The sequence below is a fragment of the Pseudophryne corroboree genome, chromosome 6 (genome assembly GCF_028390025.1).
Source record: "Pseudophryne corroboree isolate aPseCor3 chromosome 6, aPseCor3.hap2, whole genome shotgun sequence".
Lineage (NCBI taxonomy): Eukaryota > Metazoa > Chordata > Amphibia > Anura > Myobatrachidae > Pseudophryne > Pseudophryne corroboree.
Genome location: NC_086449.1, coordinates 168,127,450 through 168,145,807, shown reverse-complemented (window position 1 = coordinate 168,145,807; position 18,358 = coordinate 168,127,450). Strand labels below are relative to the sequence as shown.

Genomic DNA, 18,358 nt, shown 5'->3' with positions numbered 1-18,358 from the left:
TCCGGAGGGTGCCGGCGCCATCCAGTAGTCGCCGCACCATGGCAAGATCCGCTACTGTGCCCCCCGCTGTGTCCCCCGCTGTGAAGGGAACTAGACGCTACCTGTCTAGTTTCCCTTCGTGGAGAGGACCTTTGCTGTGCGGTGCGCGATGACGTCATCGCACACCGCACAGCATTGTGGGACTGACACAGACACTAGAGCTCATAATTGACCTCTAGTGTCTATCTGTCCCATAGATTCGAGGAGAGGAGCGGCGACGGCGGAGGTCTGCAGCGGTCGGGAATCAGGAGCGGGGATAGTAAGTATTATTTTTTTTGTGTGTGTAAGCGGCGCTACTCCTACAGGGGGCACAAATGGGGGCACAACTCTACAGGGGGCGTAACTGACCACGCCCTCTGTATGAAGTCATGCCCCTATTTTCCGCCCGGGGTGCCAAAGGGGCTAGAACCGGCCCTGATCGACAGCAGTGTGCAGCTACAGAGGATGAGCTCTCAAACCATTGGCAATGCCAAATGCATGGAAATATATACATAAAAAAAGCATAACGCGGGGGCGTGGTCTGGCTGCTGAAGGAGGCAGCTGTGTGTTAGTGGAGCTCCCGGGACTCACAGCCTAAAACACTTCTTTAGCACCTACCTAAACTCTCCTGTTTGCCCCAATACCTCCACTGCCCTTCTCGTGCCCCCTGCTGAGCCCCCCTGAGGTACCGCGGAATCGGGGAGCAGTTTTAACTGCTCCTGCGGGTTGCGGCCTACGGGGCTCACGGAGGCCGGGGCCTCGAGTTTGAACTTCAAGCCGGAGTTAGTTCTGGGACCCGCTGCTCGGGCCGCGGACCTCCTCCGGAGCTCCGACCTTCCTGCTGCCACTAGCCGCTGACCGCGACTAAGCGTGTCTCCCCGCTACCGGCCGCATATACAACACTCCTGCCCGGCGGGGACCCTGAGACGCGTCGCGCGGGACGGCGCCGGCGGGTGCCCGGCAGCCATATTGGAAACACCTCAGACATTGATTGTCTTTCTCCCGCTGGGCCACCAATTGCAATTGCGACCCCAGGGCCAGTGACCCGCGATGCCCAAGTAAGAGAGAGGAGAGGGGCATAAATAAGGCTGGGATACACAGATCCTGGTGTTATACACTATTGGTCACAGTGCCCCCCCCCATCCATCCATCCATCCACCCATCCATCCATCCAGGTGTCTGCGTCAGCCGGCGCCCTGCTTAGTGGCTCCCACACAGCCCGCCACCCGCTGCCGTCATTCATCTATAACACCGTGAAACGGGGACAGGGCAACGTACTCTCTAACGCATAGAGTCCCGCAGATACACCTCAATTGGACCGAGACGGATGTACGGCCAATGTGAGTGGACGTATGGATCCCTAGCCATGCGCCTGCCTGATGTCACCCTAAGGCCGCGGGGGGGCTTTGGCACGGTGTCGACCCACATGCTTTCCACTGCCGAGGATATGTGAAAGTGTAATTCTAAACTGCTATATTTGAAGACCGATCTCATGGTGAGAGGGATAAAGAAAAAAAAGGCCAAGACCAAGCCGGACGCGATCCCATCCCCCGCGAACCGACATTCGGCGGACCTACGTCAGTTCTTAACTACTCCAACCTCAATTCCCGCTACTTCCTCTACTGTCCCAACCTCCCCGAATCTACACGACCCGGTGGACGACATGGCATCCCCTGGGACTCCGTTGCCTCCACAGGCCCTCTCCCTGTCTGCGGAGATAAGCGAGATATTGGCTCATGTAAGGTCACTTCCTACGAAACAAGATTTCTCAGCCTTGGAGACTCGCTTGCTTTCCACCATCACTCAGGAAGTGACAGCGCTCCGACAAGATATGTCCCAAATCGCGACTCGAGTCGTTGTCCTGGAACGCCATGAATCGTCTACTGTGGATTCTCTGATGAAATTTCGGGAGGTGCTGTCTCACCAACGGGACGATATCTCTTTTCTAAAATCACGCATTGAGGATATGGATAATCGCGGCCGGCGAAATAATATCAGAGTCAGGGGCTTACCCGAGAGTGTCCAACGGGCGGATTTGACAGCTGCCTTATCTACGATATTTGGAGAACTTATTGACCTGGATCCGAACAAGGACATTATATTTGATAGAGCTCACCGAGCCCTCCGTCCTCGCGGCCTACCCTCCGACAGACCACGAGACGTGATTTGCAAGCTCCATTATTATGCCCAAAAAGAGGAAATAATGAGGTCGGCCCGTCAGCTGGACAGCATTGACTTTCAAGGGGACAAGATTCAGATATTTCCTGACCTTGCCTGGTCGACCTTACAACAACGTCGAGCCTTGAAACCTCTTACGGACTCTCTTAGGAAACTGGAGCTGAAATACAGATGGGGCTTCCCTTTCTCCCTTCAGGTTTCTCATGGTGGTAAAGTCGCGAGTCTCTCTAGACCTTCGGATTTACAGGCCTTCTTCACGACCTTGGGAATTCCTCCGGTACCGTTACCAGATTGGGACGCTTTTCACCACCTGCCGGACCTGCCGGTTGTTCTCCCTCCAGACGACGCGTGGCAACAAGTTCGTTCCCCACGGACACGGGGAGCCACTCCTGGTCCACATTCTTCAGAGCCTCCCTGAATGAGAAGTTTCGTCCCGAGCGGACGTAAATTTATTGGCTACTCATGTTTAATATTCAGTTCTTTTTTCTCTTAAATAGTGCTATGTGTTGCTCACATGTGAGATCGGTTTTTGGTAACTTAGTAATAGTATGCAGTTGCCATGGTTTCATAGATAAGTGATGTGGTATCGTCAACATGTTATTTTGGTTTATTTTTATGCTGAATTTTTTATCTTGTTGTCGATGCTCACATACACAACTGGTCAGCCTTCATGAAACCTGGTATGATTGTTTAAGGATTATATGTACACTTTTATATAAGCTTTTATATATGTATATTTATTTTTTTTATTTTTATTTTTTGTTTCACTTGTGCCTTTGTGCACACCTCAGTAATACCACATATTTGTTTAGATTTTATCTTGTGGATGGTCACTGTCCTGGGCCCCCCGTAGGACCCCCACTATGCTGCATCCCCTGTTTCTTTGGACTGGGAGTCGGCAGGATTCCGCTCCTGTCCTTTTTGCAGCAGCCCTTTTAGTAGTATTATCATCTCTGTTTAATGTCAAAGTACTTTTCGGCGTGGTTTCCCACGCTGCATCTTTTTTTCTTCCATTCTTAGCTTTTCCTTTTTTCCTATTTCCTTCCCTTGCTGCTCTTCCTTCATCTCCCCCAGTGTCTGCCGTAGGGAAGGCTAATGTGAAACAACTAGGTCTGCCTGATAATGGGGGTGAATGATTTACATGTAACTTCCCTTAACGTTAAAGGGTTGAATATACCTGAGAAAAGGTCTAAACTTCTTAAATGGCTTAGAGATGAGAAAGTTGACGTTGCTTTTATTCAGGAAACACATTTCAAGATGGGACACGTACCGTCCCTAAAATGTCACTATTATCCTCATGTTTTCCTGTCTAATAACTCTGCTGGTAAGACATTGGGAGTGGCTATATTGCTGGCCCGCCACCTGTCTGTCCTTAATGTTGCTTCCCACAGAATAGCTGAGGGTAGGGGGTTGCTGGTGAAATGCGACATACATGGTCAGCGTTTTTCTTTCTTGAACATATACGCTCCTAACACTAAACAACCTTCCTTTATATCCTTAGTTCTAGATAACGTGGAACCTCTCTTGGAGGGGGTGGTGGTGATGGGAGGTGATCTTAATTGGACCCTAGATCCCCACCTGGACAATTCTAAAAAGATCTCCTGTAGGCCAGAGAGGGAGCATAGGGGAATGAGACGCGCCCTGCTCGACCACCAGATGATTGACACTTGGAGACTGACGCATCCTACTGAGACAGATTACTCTTTTTTCTCACACCCACATCAGACATATTCCAGACTTGATTACTTGTTCCTGAGCCACCGGCACTTACACCTCCTTTCTGATGCCTCTATAGGACAGATTGTGTGGTCAGATCATGCCCCAGTTAACCTCACTTTACGCTTGCCTCCTAGTACACATCGCCAATGGTCCTGGCGTTTTAACAACACTTTTTTGCAGGACGCAGACTGTAGGTCTCGAATCGACAAAGCTTTAGATTCCTACATTTGTACCAATGACTTAGAGGACATTTCCAAAGTCTCAGTCTGGGAGGCTCACAAATGTGTCATTAGGGGGTCTGTGTTCAGATAGGATCCTTCCGCAAAAAGCAGAGGGAGAAACTTCGGGGTGATCTATTGTCTAAAATACAATCTCTCGAGCTTCTACATAAAAAATCCCAAATCCCTCAACATTATGCCGATCTCGAAGCCGCTAGGGCTGATCTGAATAAGTTACTCTCTGATAGAGTCAAGTTCTCTTATCGGAAGTGTCGTAGTAGATACTATCAATGGGGCAACAAACCTGGGAAATTATTAGCCAAAGCACTTAGAGAACAACGTGCTCTTACTTTTATTCACACAATTAAAAATAGTCACGGCCAATCCCAACACCAGACGCCCCACATCGCTAGGGCCTTTAGGACATATTATTCCACTCTGTATAACCTCTCTGGTCCGACCGGAAGATTTGACAAGTCGTCCCACCAAACAGCCATAGCTGACTATTTACGGGCCTTAGACTTCCCCTCGCTATCCACAAAAGAGGTAGAAGATCTAGATGCCCCGTTTTCTATTGAGGAGGTTACGAAAGCCATTGAATCCTCTCCCAACGGCAAGAGTCCCGGCCCCCATGGATATACCATTGCCTATTACAAAGCTTTTAAAGAGAAACTAGTCCCTATACTCACAAGAGCCTTTAATACCATATCGGAACAATCACCTTTCTCCCCACAATCTCTCGAAGCCCATATTACAGTTCTACCCAAGGAGGGTAAAGACCCCAGCCTTTGCTCCAGTTACCGGCCAATCTCACTATTAAACATAGACATAAAACTTTTTGCTAAACTGATTGCAAACCGCCTTAAACTATTATTACCTGGTCTGATACATGGAGATCAAGCTGGATTTGTCTTAGGCCGAGAAGCCAGGGATAATACCTCTAAAGTGCTTAACATGATTCACTATGCCGGCCAGCTTTCATCCCCCTCAATCATACTGTCGACTGATGCTGAAAAAGCATTTGATAGAGTAGACTGGGACTTTCTGGCTGGTATACTGAAACATTTGGGACTCGGTAATGCCTGTCTTCACAGAATCCTATCCCTTTATACCTCCCCATCCGCCAAAATTAGGATTAATGGCTCCCTTTCAGACTCCTTTCCAATTTCCAATGGCACGCGACAGGGCTGTCCATTATCTCCATTGCTCTTTGTCCTTTGCATGGAAACGTTAGCTCGAAGTATTAGGGCTAACCAGAGCATTTCGGGTTTGTTGGTAAAAGGGACTGAATACAAACTGGCTTTATATGCTGACGACCTACTTGCTATAATCACAAAACCGGTCACTTCTTTGCCAAACTTGATGGTAGAATTTGAGAAGTTTGGAGCCCTCTCTAACTTCAAAATAAATTATTCCAAATCTATTGCCATGAATTTAACTACTCCTCCTGATATAGTAGAGGGCCTGAAACATGCCTTCCCTTTTACCTGGCATGATCACAAATTAAAATATTTAGGGGTGTTACTGACTAACGATCTATCCAAACTATTTTCCCTAAATTTTAACCCCTTATTGGCTAGGCTTCGCCTAGACTTCCAGAAATGGAAGAAACTAAGATTGTCTTGGTTCGGCAGGATTAACGTTGTCAAAATGAACGCCCTCCCTAGGATACTATTCTTTCTCCAGACCCTTCTGATACACATCCCCCTGCTTTGGCTCCGAGATGTCCAGAGCCTTATTCGTGCGTTTGTATGGGGTTATAAGACACCCAGGTTTAAACACGACATTTTATTTAGGAGAAAACATCAAGGGGGGCAACAACTCCTGCATATTCCTAACTACTACCACGCAGTGCACTTGAATAGGATTCTGGAATGGACGCATGCTAAAGACCGCAAACAATGGGTCCTACTGGAGGAGAGCTGTCTCCCACATTATATTGAAATTGCACCTTGGCTTCCTTCCCTTCCGAGGGTCTCACACCCCACGGTTTCCCCCACGCTCAAATTATGGGCCACGTTGAGAACCCAGAGCCATATTGTCACAACTGAGGGCCTGAGCTGACGGAAGGCAGCCTCAGTTGTAGGGGCTGAGATGTACCGGAACCTGGGAGGTTGTATCAGACCCCTGGACATGTAAGTAACATGAAGAGAAACCGCCCGAAGGCGTGACCACGACAACTTGAGTAAAAGTCAATGATATTTATTTATGACAAACTCCATGCATCACAGTAGCAGTAAAAAGAAACGTAAAAATCAGCAGAGAAATAATAATACAGTTCCTGGGTACTACAGGGTGGCAGGGGCCACAGAGCTCTGGTGGTATGAGACAGTTCTTATTATCTGCAAGTTGGAAAGTCCTTACCAGGCTCAACTGTAGCAATGAGGAAAGCCCAGGGTCGTACCAGCTGGTGTTCCAGGGAAAGCTGGACTGCTGTAGATAAAATGCTGCTGTGGGTACTGGTTAGAACCAGACAGGTGTTGGCACGGAGTGGATACTGGCTGCAACCAGTTAAATAATAAATAAAGCTTGAGAGCGATGCAATATAGATGAAATGTAGAATTTGAGAGCGGAGAAATAATAATACCGGTGGAGAGTGGTAAACTGCAGAAAGGACACCGGCCCTTTAAGAGAAGCTGTACACTGCTGGAAGCTGAGCTGGAAGCAGGTGATGTTGTAGCTGGAAACAGGTGAGTCCAGAATGGATCGGAGAGTCAGGCTACACCGCAGATGGAATGCTGGTGCGGGTCTCTATAGCAGAAGTCTGGAGACAGGAGCTGGAACCTGGAAGACAATCACAGGAGAGAGACAAACTGGAACTAGGTTTGACAACCAAAGCACTGACGCCTTCCTTGCTCAGGCACAACCTATTTATACCTGCAGCAAGGAAGGCATTGGCTAGGCAATTATGCAAATTAATAATAGACAACGGATTGGTAGGAATGATCAGCTGACAGAATCCAAGATGGCTGCGCCCATGCAGACACTTGGAGGGAAGTTTGGATTGTAATCCATGTGGTCTGGAAAACAGTAATGGCGGCGCCGGCCACCGGAGACAGGAGACGCCAGGCTGACAGATGCACATCCGACCACGCGGACACAGCGGAGGCCGCGGCTGACGTAATCGCCACTCTGAATGCAGAAGCTCAGGGACGGCGGCGGAGGCCGCGGGAGACGCCATGCCAAATGTATAAGGCGTTACTGTGACTGCGTCCAGAGAGACAGGAGAGGATGCGGGAATGTGCACATCAGGATAACAGATGGGATCCGGTCCTGGAGCGCTGAGTCAGCCTTAGGAGGCATCTGATAGGTAAGAAATGGCGTCCAGATACCCGGATCGTGACAGCACCCCCCCCTTTAGGAGTGGCCCCAGGACACTTCTTTGGCTTTTGAGGAAACTTGGAATGGAATCTCCGGACCAAGGCAGGAGCATGGACATCAGAAGCATTGGTCCATGAACGTTCCTCAGGGCCATAACCCTTCCAGTCAATAAGATACTGAAGTTGACCGTAACGGTGACGTGAGTCCAGGATCTTGGCTACTTCATACTCAACGCCTCGTTGAGTTTGGACTTTCGGAGTTGGAGGAAGTGAGGAATGAAACCGATTCAAGATTAGCGGTTTCAACAGGGAAACATGGAATGTCCTGGGTATTTTTAAGAAGGGAGGCAACTGGAGTCTGTAAGCAACAGGATTGATGACTTGATCAATTTTAAAAGGACCGATGTAGCGAGGTGCAAACTTCATACTGGGAACTCTTAACCTCAAATTCTTCGTGGATAACCATACCCGATCACCCACTTGAGAGCAGGAACTGCTCGACGCTTCTTATCCGCAAACTTCTTGTACCTGAACGATGCCTTGAGCAGAGCTGATCGTACGCTCTTCCAGATATTGGCAAACTGATGCAAGGTGATATCCACTGCGGGAACAGAAGTTGCTGGAAGCGGTTGGAACTCAGGGACTTTAGGGTGGAATCCAAAGTTGGTGAAGAATGGTGTTGAAGAAGATGAAGAATGATACTGGTTGTTATGACAGAACTCGGCCCAGGGAAGTAATTGAACCCAGTCATCTTGAGAGGAGGACACATAGATGCGGAGGAAGGACTCCAAGTCCTGATTCACCCTCTCAGTTTGACCATTGGTCTGAGGATGGTAAGCCGTGGAAAACTTTAGCTTGACTTGGAGGACTTGACATAAACTTCGCCAGAATTTGGCTGTGAATTGAACTCCTCGATCTGAGATAATTTCTTCTGGAAGACAGTGGAGTCGAAAGATCTCTTGTATGAATACTTGAGCCAACTTGGAAGCTGACGGAAGACCGGTGAGAGGAATGAAGTGTGCCATCTTGGTGAACCGGTCAACTACCACCCAGATGGTATTAAACTTGTTGCACATGGGCAAATCTGTAATAAAATCCATCGACAAATGGGTCCATGGTCGACGGGGAACAGATAGTGGAACCAGTTGCCCCGCAGGCGACTGGCAGGATACTTTATGTTGAGCACACTTTGGGCAAGATGCAATAAACTCCAAAACGTCCTTTTTCAGAGTTGGCCACCAATAGGACCTAGAGATAAACTCCAGGGTTTTTTGGATACCTGTATGTCCGGCAAAGCGGGAAGCATGGGCCCAATGCATGAGCTTCTTCCTTAGTGTCGGCTTCACAAAACTTTTCCCTGATGGGGGCGTAGAGTCCATCCCTACCGTGGAGAATGTCAACGGATTTATAATAGGATGCTTGTCTGAAGACTCTGACTCATTTTCTTGCTCCCATGAGCGGGAAAGGGTATCGGCCTTGTGATTCTGAGAGCCCGGACAGAACTGGAGTTTAAAGTCGAACCTGGAAAAGAAAAGTGCCCATCTGGCCTGACGAGAGTTGAGACATTGTGCGCCTTTCAGATATAGAAGGTTCTTGTGGTCTGTAAGGATGGTGATTGAATGAGAAGCTCCCTCCAACAGATATCTCCACTCCTCTAGAGCGAGCTTGATGGCTAGCAACTCCTGGTCGCCAATGGCATAGTTGCGCTCCGCTGGGGAGAACTTCCGTGAGAAGAAACTGCAAGGATGTAAATGGCCATCTTTAGCCCTCTGAGATAACACCGCTCCTACTCCAACGGAGGAGGCATCCACCTCTAAGATGAAAGGAGAGTCGATGTCAGGCTGTTTCAGGACAGGCGCAGAGATGAACCTCTGTTTTAAAAGATGAAAAGCTTGCATGGCTTCTTCAGACCACTTGGACGGGTTAGCACCCTTCTTGGTGAAAGCAGTAATAGGCGCCACAATGGTGGAAAAGTCTCGTATAAACTTTCGGTAATAATTGGCGAACCCTAAGAACCTCTGGACCCCTTTGAGGGTTAAGGGTACCGGCCAATTCTGGATTGCTTGTAGTTTCTCAGGATCCATCTCTAGTCCGGAACCGGACACAATGTACCCTAGAAACGGAATGGACTTGACTTCAAAGACGCATTTCTCTAATTTGCAATAGAGATGATTGACACGGAGACGGGACAGAACCTCCTTTACCCAAAAACGATGTTCCTTTAAATTGTTGGCAAAAATGAGGATATCATCTAGATAGACCACGACATGACGGTATAGAATGTCTCTGAAGATCTCATTGACGAAATGCTGGAAGACAGCTGGAGCATTGCTCAATCCGAAGGGCATGACGAGGTACTCATAATGTCCGTCACGGGTGTTAAATGCGGTCTTCCACTCGTCACCCTCACGGATCCGGATGAGATTGTATGCACCTCTCAAGTCCAGCTTTGTAAAGATGGTAGCTCCGCTAACTCTGTCAAAGAGCTCAGTAATCAGGGGTAAAGGATAGCGGTTCTTGATGGTAATGTCGTTCAAACCTCTGTAGTCGATGCACGGCCGCAGACCACCATCTTTCTTTTTTACAAAAAAGAAGCCTGCGCCGGCTGGAGAAGAAGAAGGTCGAATGAACCCCTTTGCTAGGTTCTCTTTAATGTATTCCTCCATAGAATGCGTCTCGGACAGAGACAACGGATAAGTTCGGCCTCGAGGTGGAACCTTCCCTGGAACGAGATCAATCGGGCAGTCCCATTCTCTATGAGGAGGAAGGATATCAGCAGAAGCTTTACTGAACACATCCGTGAAATCTTGATATGGAGGAGGTGGAACATTAGACGACCTGGGGGAGGAAGAACAGACAGGCAACACTTTAAACAAACATGTCTCAGCACAGGAGGGACCCCATGCCAGGATTTGCGTAGTCGTCCAATCAATTGTAGGATTGTGAAGACGGAGCCATGGAAGGCCCAGGACCACAGGATGTGTGGCTCTTGGAATCACTAAAAGTGAAATAAGTTCGGAATGAAGAACTCCCACTCTCAGACGAACTGGTAGAGTCCTTAGAGCAATAACTGTATCAAAAATTTTACTGCCATCCACGGCAGTTAAGGAAAAGGAGGAAGGAAGTCTCTCGGTGGGTAGGGACCACCGTTTAACATAGGCTTCGGTAATAAAGTTCCCAGCTGCTCCGGAATCCAGGAGGGCAATGACGTTCTGATAACGTTGAGCAACTTGAAGCGAGACTGGGAGATTACAATCTTGAGGAGATGGAGAGGAGATCATTACTCCTAGCCGGCCCTCTCCTTGGCGAGCTAGGATATGGAGTTTCCCGGACGTTTGGGACAGGCATTAATAGTGTGAGACGGAGCTGCACAATACAGACAGAGAGACTCAGAGAGACGTCTTCGGCGCTCAGCAGGAGTTAAACGGGAACGGCCAATTTGCATGGGTTCATCTTTAGTTGGTGACAGTTGGCGAGGAGGAGGAGCAGAAGATTTTGGAGCAGATGATCTTCCACGCTCAGTTGCTCTCTCTCTGAAACGTAAGTCAACTTTCGTACAAAGTGAGATTAGCTCATCTAACTTGGAGGGTAAGTCTCTGGTAGCTAACTCATCTTTAATACGCTTGGATAAACCATGCCAGAATGCAGCATACAGGGCCTCGTCGTTCCATGCCAGTTCAGATGCCAGGATCTGGAACTGTATAAGATATTGTCCTACAGTACGTGATCCCTGGCGTAAACGGAGAATCTCAGACGAAGCTGAAGTTACCCGGCCTGGCTCGTCGAAGATGCGCCTGAATGTTGACACGAATGCAGTGTAAGAAGATAGCAGGGTGTCGGACCTCTCCCATAACGGTGATGCCCAGTCAAGGGCTGAGCCACCGAGAAGAGAGATGATGTAGGCAATTTTTGTACGGTCACTGGGAAAATTGCCAGGTTGTAGCTCAAACTGAATCTCACACTGGTTGAGAAATCCCCTGCAGAATCTTGGAGATCCGTCAAATTTTGCTGGCGTTGGAAGATGAAGACGTGGAGCAGAAACGGGTAAGGTGGGTGGGGTTATAGTTGGAGTCACTGTGGTTGACGCCCCAGATGCGCCTGATCCACGGAGAGTTGTCTGAATCCCATCCAGCCGAGTAGAGAGATCCTGGAGACAGCGGATGATGTGGCCCTGTGCAGCCTCCTGATGTTCAAGTCGGGCTGCCAGTTCTTGCATCGGCCTGGCCGCTTGATCCTGGTCTCCGGCTGGATTCATTTGGTCAGTGCTTACTGTCACAACTGAGGGCCTGAGATGTACCGGAACCTGGGAGATTGTATCAGACCCCTGGACATGTAAGTAACATGAAGAGAAACCGCCCGAAGGCGTGACCACGACAACTTGAGTAAAAGTCAATGATATTTATTTATGACAAACTCCATGCATCACAGTAGCAGTAAAAAGAAACGTAAAAATCAGCAGAGAAATAATAATACAGTTCCTGGGTACTACAGGGTGGCAGGGGCCACAGAGCTCTGGTGGTATGAGACAGTTCTTATTATCTGCAAGTTGGAAAGTCCTTACCAGGCTCAACTGTAGCAATGAGGAAAGCCCAGGGTCGTACCAGCTGGTGTTCCAGGGAAAGCTGGACTGCTGTAGATAAAATGCTGCTGTGGGTACTGGTTAGAACCAGACAGGTGTTGGCACGGAGTGGATACTGGCTGCAACCAGTTAAATAATAAATAAAGCTTGAGAGCGATGCAATATAGATGAAATGTAGAATTTGAGAGCGGAGAAATAATAATACCGGTGGAGAGTGGTAAACTGCAGAAAGGACACCGGCCCTTTAAGAGAAGCTGTACACTGCTGGAAGCTGAGCTGGAAGCAGGTGATGTTGTAGCTGGAAACAGGTGAGTCCAGAATGGATCGGAGAGTCAGGCTACACCGCAGATGGAATGCTGGTGCGGGTCTCTATAGCAGAAGTCTGGAGACAGGAGCTGGAACCTGGAAGACAATCACAGGAGAGAGACAAACTGGAACTAGGTTTGACAACCAAAGCACTGACGCCTTCCTTGCTCAGGCACAACCTATTTATACCTGCAGCAAGGAAGGCATTGGCTAGGCAATTATGCAAATTAATAATACTGACAACGGATTGGTAGGAATGATCAGCTGACAGAATCCAAGATGGCTGCGCCCATGCAGACACTTGGAGGGAAGTTTGGATTGTAATCCATGTGGTCTGGAAAACAGTAATGGCGGCGCCGGCCACCGGAGACAGGAGACGCCAGGCTGACAGATGCACATCCGACCACGCGGACACAGCGGAGGCCGCGGCTGACGTAATCGCCACTCTGAATGCAGAAGCTCAGGGACGGCGGCGGAGGCCGCGGGAGACGCCATGCCAAATGTATAAGGCGTTACTGTGACTGCGTCCAGAGAGACAGGAGAGGATGCGGGAATGTGCACATCAGGATAACAGATGGGATCCGGTCCTGGAGCGCTGAGCCAGCCTTAGGAGGCATCTGATAGGTAAGAAATGGTGTCCAGATACCCGGATCGTGACACATATATCCTCAAAATGGTCCCCCCTAACTTCCCTTCTCCATAACTCCGAATTTGCTCCAGGCCTTCACGGGACAGCCTTCGCTCCATGGGCGGAAGCCGGGATTTTTAGAGTCGGTCAGCTGGTGAGCTCGGGTAGAGTGCGCTCCTTTTCAGATGTTCAGTCTTCTTGGAACCTGCATAGTTCTGAGTTTTGGAGGTTCCTGCAGGTTCATCATTTTATATCACCTTCTAAGAACCTCTCTGACATAACTAGGGATCTCACCGGGTTTTAAAGACTATGCACCTCTCCCAGTTCTCCCACACATACCATCTCACAAATCTATACGCTGATCATGGAAAACTTTTTTCCGCAACCTCCTACCTTTCTGGCTTCCTGGGAGAGGGAACTGTCAGGGCTACCTACGCAGATTAACTGGGATTCCGTATTCACAAACACTCAGGCGAGTTCTTTATGCTTATCGACATTGGAGACCCTCTATAAACTTATATATAGGTGGTATAAGACCCCTCTTGTTCTCAATAAAATGTTTCCCTCTCTCTCGAATTTGTGCTGGAGATGTAAAAACACCCCAGGAAGTTTTATACATATTTGGTGGGAATGCCCTCTTATAACTCCATTCTGGGCAGAGGTTTTTAAATGCACCGAACAGATAGTGGGAGATGAGATCCCGAAAGACCCGGGCTTTTGGCTTCTCAATCACACCCCTACAGGAACACACTCTTACAAACATTCCCTGCTGAGACATCTTAGCAACGCAGCAAAAGCGGTAGTTCCAATCCTTTGGAGATCCCCTTCTCCACCCTCGATTAAATTATGGCTCACAAAGGTCGATTACTTTTTAGATATGGAAGACCTTGTCTCCTTCTCATCCGGGAAAACCGTTAATTTTATAGCTATTTGGTTTCCCTGGTACGACTTTAAAGACACGCCTTTGTATCGGTCCTACATGGCGACATAACCCCCTTCGTATTCATATTTATATCCACATTCATATTCATAGCCATATTCATATTCCCACAACGACGTCTCTCTAATATGTCTCAGTCCCTTAAGGGGTGGAGACCCCCCCCTCCGTCCCCCAAACAACCTTCCCCTACTGTGCAGACTCTCACACCTGACTTTACCCGTCTTCAGTGGCGTAAGTTCGTCCCAGTCGCCCGGAGGCAAGATAAATATTGGTGCCCCCGTATATTTAGATAAATATATGTATGTCTGTGTGCTTGTACTAATCAAGCCTATCACTGCTTTGCTTCCAAGAGCAGACGGATTTGGGCATGTCCAGTGAGGTGTGGCAGCAGTATTAGTCCAACAAATGAGAGAGTATGTGGTTGTGGCTTAATTACCAAAGTGAGAACTTCTGCTGTCCTATTGGTATGCCCCAAAGCCCTGTTACTGATGCATTGCAGGGAAATTGATATCAGGCATGGGATGAGAGAGTTCTCGAAAAAATTAGAGAAATAGGCAGGACTGCCTATTTCTATAATTTGTTGGACTAATACTACTGCCACACCACACTGGACACGCCCAAATCCGTCTGATCTTGGAAGCAAAGCAGTGATAGGCTTGATTAGTACAAGGTGGGTGACTCCCTTGGAATATCAGGTGCAGTAGGTGTACAACACCCTCAAACAGCAGAAGTGGTGGAGAAAGCATTGGCCTTACCTCTCATGTTTCAAAGACTATTCTATCTTCTATCGAATAGAAGAGATACATATATCAGTGAGCATTATTAACCAAAACATTTATCAACAGTAAATCATCTTTGCCCTACCTTTGTTTATACCAAGAAAGTCATCATATGTACCAAAAATGAAGATATCTATCATTACACTTAGAAATGATTTTGCCTCAGTAATATACATACCAAGAGAGCTAATACAAAGAAGTGTATCATTATAAGAAATTTTGTTTGAATAATTGATGATATAAGCACTTCCATTTACTGTATTTGTTTTTAATATTTTCACCCAGGTACAATTTAACTCCAAATAGGAGCATAATTTTCGCTTACACTGGACAATCAAATCCCTATGTGAGCGTCTTTCTGTTCCTTAATGGGTGATGATTTTTATACAAAGGTCTGTACAATATCATAAAATAAATTCAATCAAAGTTAAGTTTTAACATAATTTATATTTTGGAGTGCCCCAATACGCATTATTGACTCTGGGAGCACCACCAACCTAAAATATATTTATGACTGATACCCTGTTTAGGGGACTGTCATTGATTTTCTTCTATTGTTGTTTTTTTTTAAGGTATCCTTCATACAATCCTTCATAAAAATAAGTCCAGTGCTGCCTCAACCCCTCTAAGCTTACACTTTACCAAAGGAGCAATTTGCTCCTGTACAGGAAGCATGAGAATTCTAACTATATGAAGTAACATGTAAATGTCAGAGAAGTAACTTCATATAGTTAGAATTCTCATTTCTCTAATGTCCTAGTGGATGCTGGGAACTCCGTAAGGACCATGGGGAATAGCGGGCTCCGAAGGAGGCTGGGCACTCTAGAAAGATCTTAGACTACCTGGTGTGCACTGGCTCCTCCCACTATGACCCTCCTCCAAGCCTCAGTTAGATTTCGTGCCCGGCCGAGGTTGGATGCACACTAGGGGCTCTCCTGAGCTCTTAGAAAGTTATAGTCTTAGAATTTGTTATTTTCAGTGAGACCTGCTGGCAACAGGCTCACTGCAGCGAGGGACTAAGGGGAGAAGAAGCGAACTCGCCTGCTTGCAGCCGGATTGGGCTTCTTAGGCTACTGGACACCATTAGCTCCAGAGGGATCGACCGCAGGCCCAGCCTTGATGTTCGGTCCCGGAGCCGCGCCGCCGTCCCCCTTACAGAGCCAGAAGCAAGAAGATGGTCCGGAAAATCGGCGGCATGAAGACTCAGTCTTCACCAAGGTAGCGCACAGCACTGCAGCTGTGCGCCATTGCTCCTCTCACACACTTCATACTTCGGTCACTGAGGGTGCAGGGCGCTGGGGGGGGCGCCCTGAGGCAGCAATAAAAACACCTTGGCTGGCAAAAATACCTCAATATATAGCCCCAGGGGCTATATATGAGGTAAATACCCCTGCCAGAAGTCCATAAAAAACGGGAGAATAGGCTGCGAAAAAGGGGCGGAGCCTATCTCCTCAGCACACTGGCGCCATTTTCCCTCACAGCTCCGTTGGAGGGAAGCTCCCTGGCTCTCCCCTGCAGTCTACAAGGGTTAAAAAAAGAGAGGGGGGGCACTAAATTTAGGCGCAGTATACATTATATATATATATATAAAGCTATAGGGGACATAACTCAGTTAGTCCCTGCAGTATATAGCGCTCTGGTGTGTGCTGGCATACTCTCACTCTGTCCCCCCAAAGGGCTTTTGTGGGTCCTGTCCTCGTTTAGAGCATTCCCTGTGTGTCTGCGGTGTGTCGGTACGGCTGTGTCGACATGTTGAATGAGGAGGCTTATATGGTGACGGAACAGAGGCCGATATATGTGATGTCGCCCCCTGTGGGGCCGACACCAGAGTGGATGGATAGGTAAAAGGTATTAACCGACAGTGTCAACTCCTTACATAACAGGGTGGATGACGTAACAGCTGTGGGACAGCCGGCTTCTCAGCCCGCGCCTGCCCAGGCGTCTCAAAGGCCATCAGGGGCTCAAACACGCCCGCTCTCTCAGATGGCAGACACAGATGTCGACATGGAGTTTGACTCCAGTGTCGACAAGGTTGAGACATATACAAAATCCACTAGGAACAGCCGTGACTTGGTCCCGGCAATAAAAAATGTGTTATATATTTTTGACATTAACCCAAGCACCTCTGAAAATGGGTTTTTAGGTTTGGGGAGAAAAAACAGGCAGTGTTTTGTTCCCCCATCAGATGAATAAATGAAGTGTGTGAAAAGCGTGGGTTCCCCCGTTAAGAAACTGGTAATTTATAAAAAGTTACTGATGGCGTACCCTTTCCCGCCAGGAGGATAAGTTACGCTGGGAGGTATCCCCTAGGGTGGATAAGGCGCTCACACGGTTGTCAAAAAAAGGGTGGCACTGCCGTTTTAGGAACGGCCACTTTGAAGGTACCTGTTGATAAAAAGCAGGAGGCTATCCTGAAGTCTGTATTTACACACTCAGGTACTAGACTGAAACCTGCAGATTGTGCTGCTGCAGCGTGGTCGGTGACCCTGTTAAGCATACTAGCTTGCTAATATGAGAACATATTAAAGACGTAGTCTTATATATGAGGGATGCACAGAGGGATATTTTGCCGGCTGGCATCCAAAATGAATGTAATGTCCATTCTGTCAGGAGGGTATTAGAGACCTGTCACTGGACAGGTGATGCTGACTTAAAAAGCGCATACAGATTCTGCCTTATAAGGGTGAGGAATTATTTGGGGGTGGTCTCTGGGACCTCGTATCCACAGCAATGTGCTGGGAAGAAATATTTTTACCTCAGGTTTCCTCACAGAAAAAGGTACAGTCCTGTCGGCTTCAGAAAAGCAAGCGGGTCAAATGGCGCTTCCTTTCTGTACAGAGACAAGGGAAGAGGGAAAAAGCTGCACCAGCAGCCTGTTCCCAGAATCAAAATTCTTCCCCCGCTTCCTGTGAGTCCACAGCATGACGCGGGTGCTCCACAGGTGTAGCCAGGTATGGTGGGGGGCCGTCTCAAAAAATTTCAGCAATTAGTGAGCTCGCTCACAGGTGATCCCTGTTTCTTTCAAGTAGTATTTCAGGGGTATAAGCTGGAATTAGAGATGTCTCCCCCCAGCCGTTTCCTTAAATATGCCTTGCTGACAACTCCCTCAGGCAGGGAGGCTGTGCTAGAGGCAATTAATAGGCGGTATTCCCAGCAGGTAATACTCAAGGTGCCCCTACTTCAACAAGGACGGGGTTACTATTCCACACGGTTTGGGGTACCGAAACCGCATAGTTCGGTGTGACCCTTCTTATATTTAAAATCCTTGAACACATACATAAAAAAATTAAAGTTCAAGATGGAATCGCTCAGGGCGGTTATTGCAAGCCTGGACGAGGGGGATTACATGGTATCCCGGGGCATCAAGGATGCTTACCTGCATGTCCCCATTTACTATCCTCGCCAGGAGTACCTCAGATTTGTGGTACAGGATTACCATTACCAAATCCAGACACTGCCGTTTAGACTGTACATGACACCGAGGGTGTTTTATCAAGGTAATGGCCGAAATGATGATACTCCTTCAAAAAAAGGGAGTTTTAATTATCCCGCACTTGGACAATCTCTTTATAAGGGCGAGGTCCAAGGAGCAGTTGGTAGTAGGGGTAGCACTATTTTGGAAAGTGCTACAACAGCACGGTTGGATTCTAAACAGTCCAAAGTCACAGCTGGT

At 47.9% G+C, this 18,358-nt stretch overlaps 1 pseudogene; it reads left to right on the top strand.

Annotated features, from left to right (window-relative positions):
- The first annotated feature begins 14,495 nt into the window (after positions 1 to 14,495).
- LOC134937689 (5S ribosomal RNA) lies at positions 14,496 to 14,613 on the top strand (annotated as a pseudogene).
- The last annotated feature ends 3,745 nt before the right edge of the window (positions 14,614 to 18,358 follow it).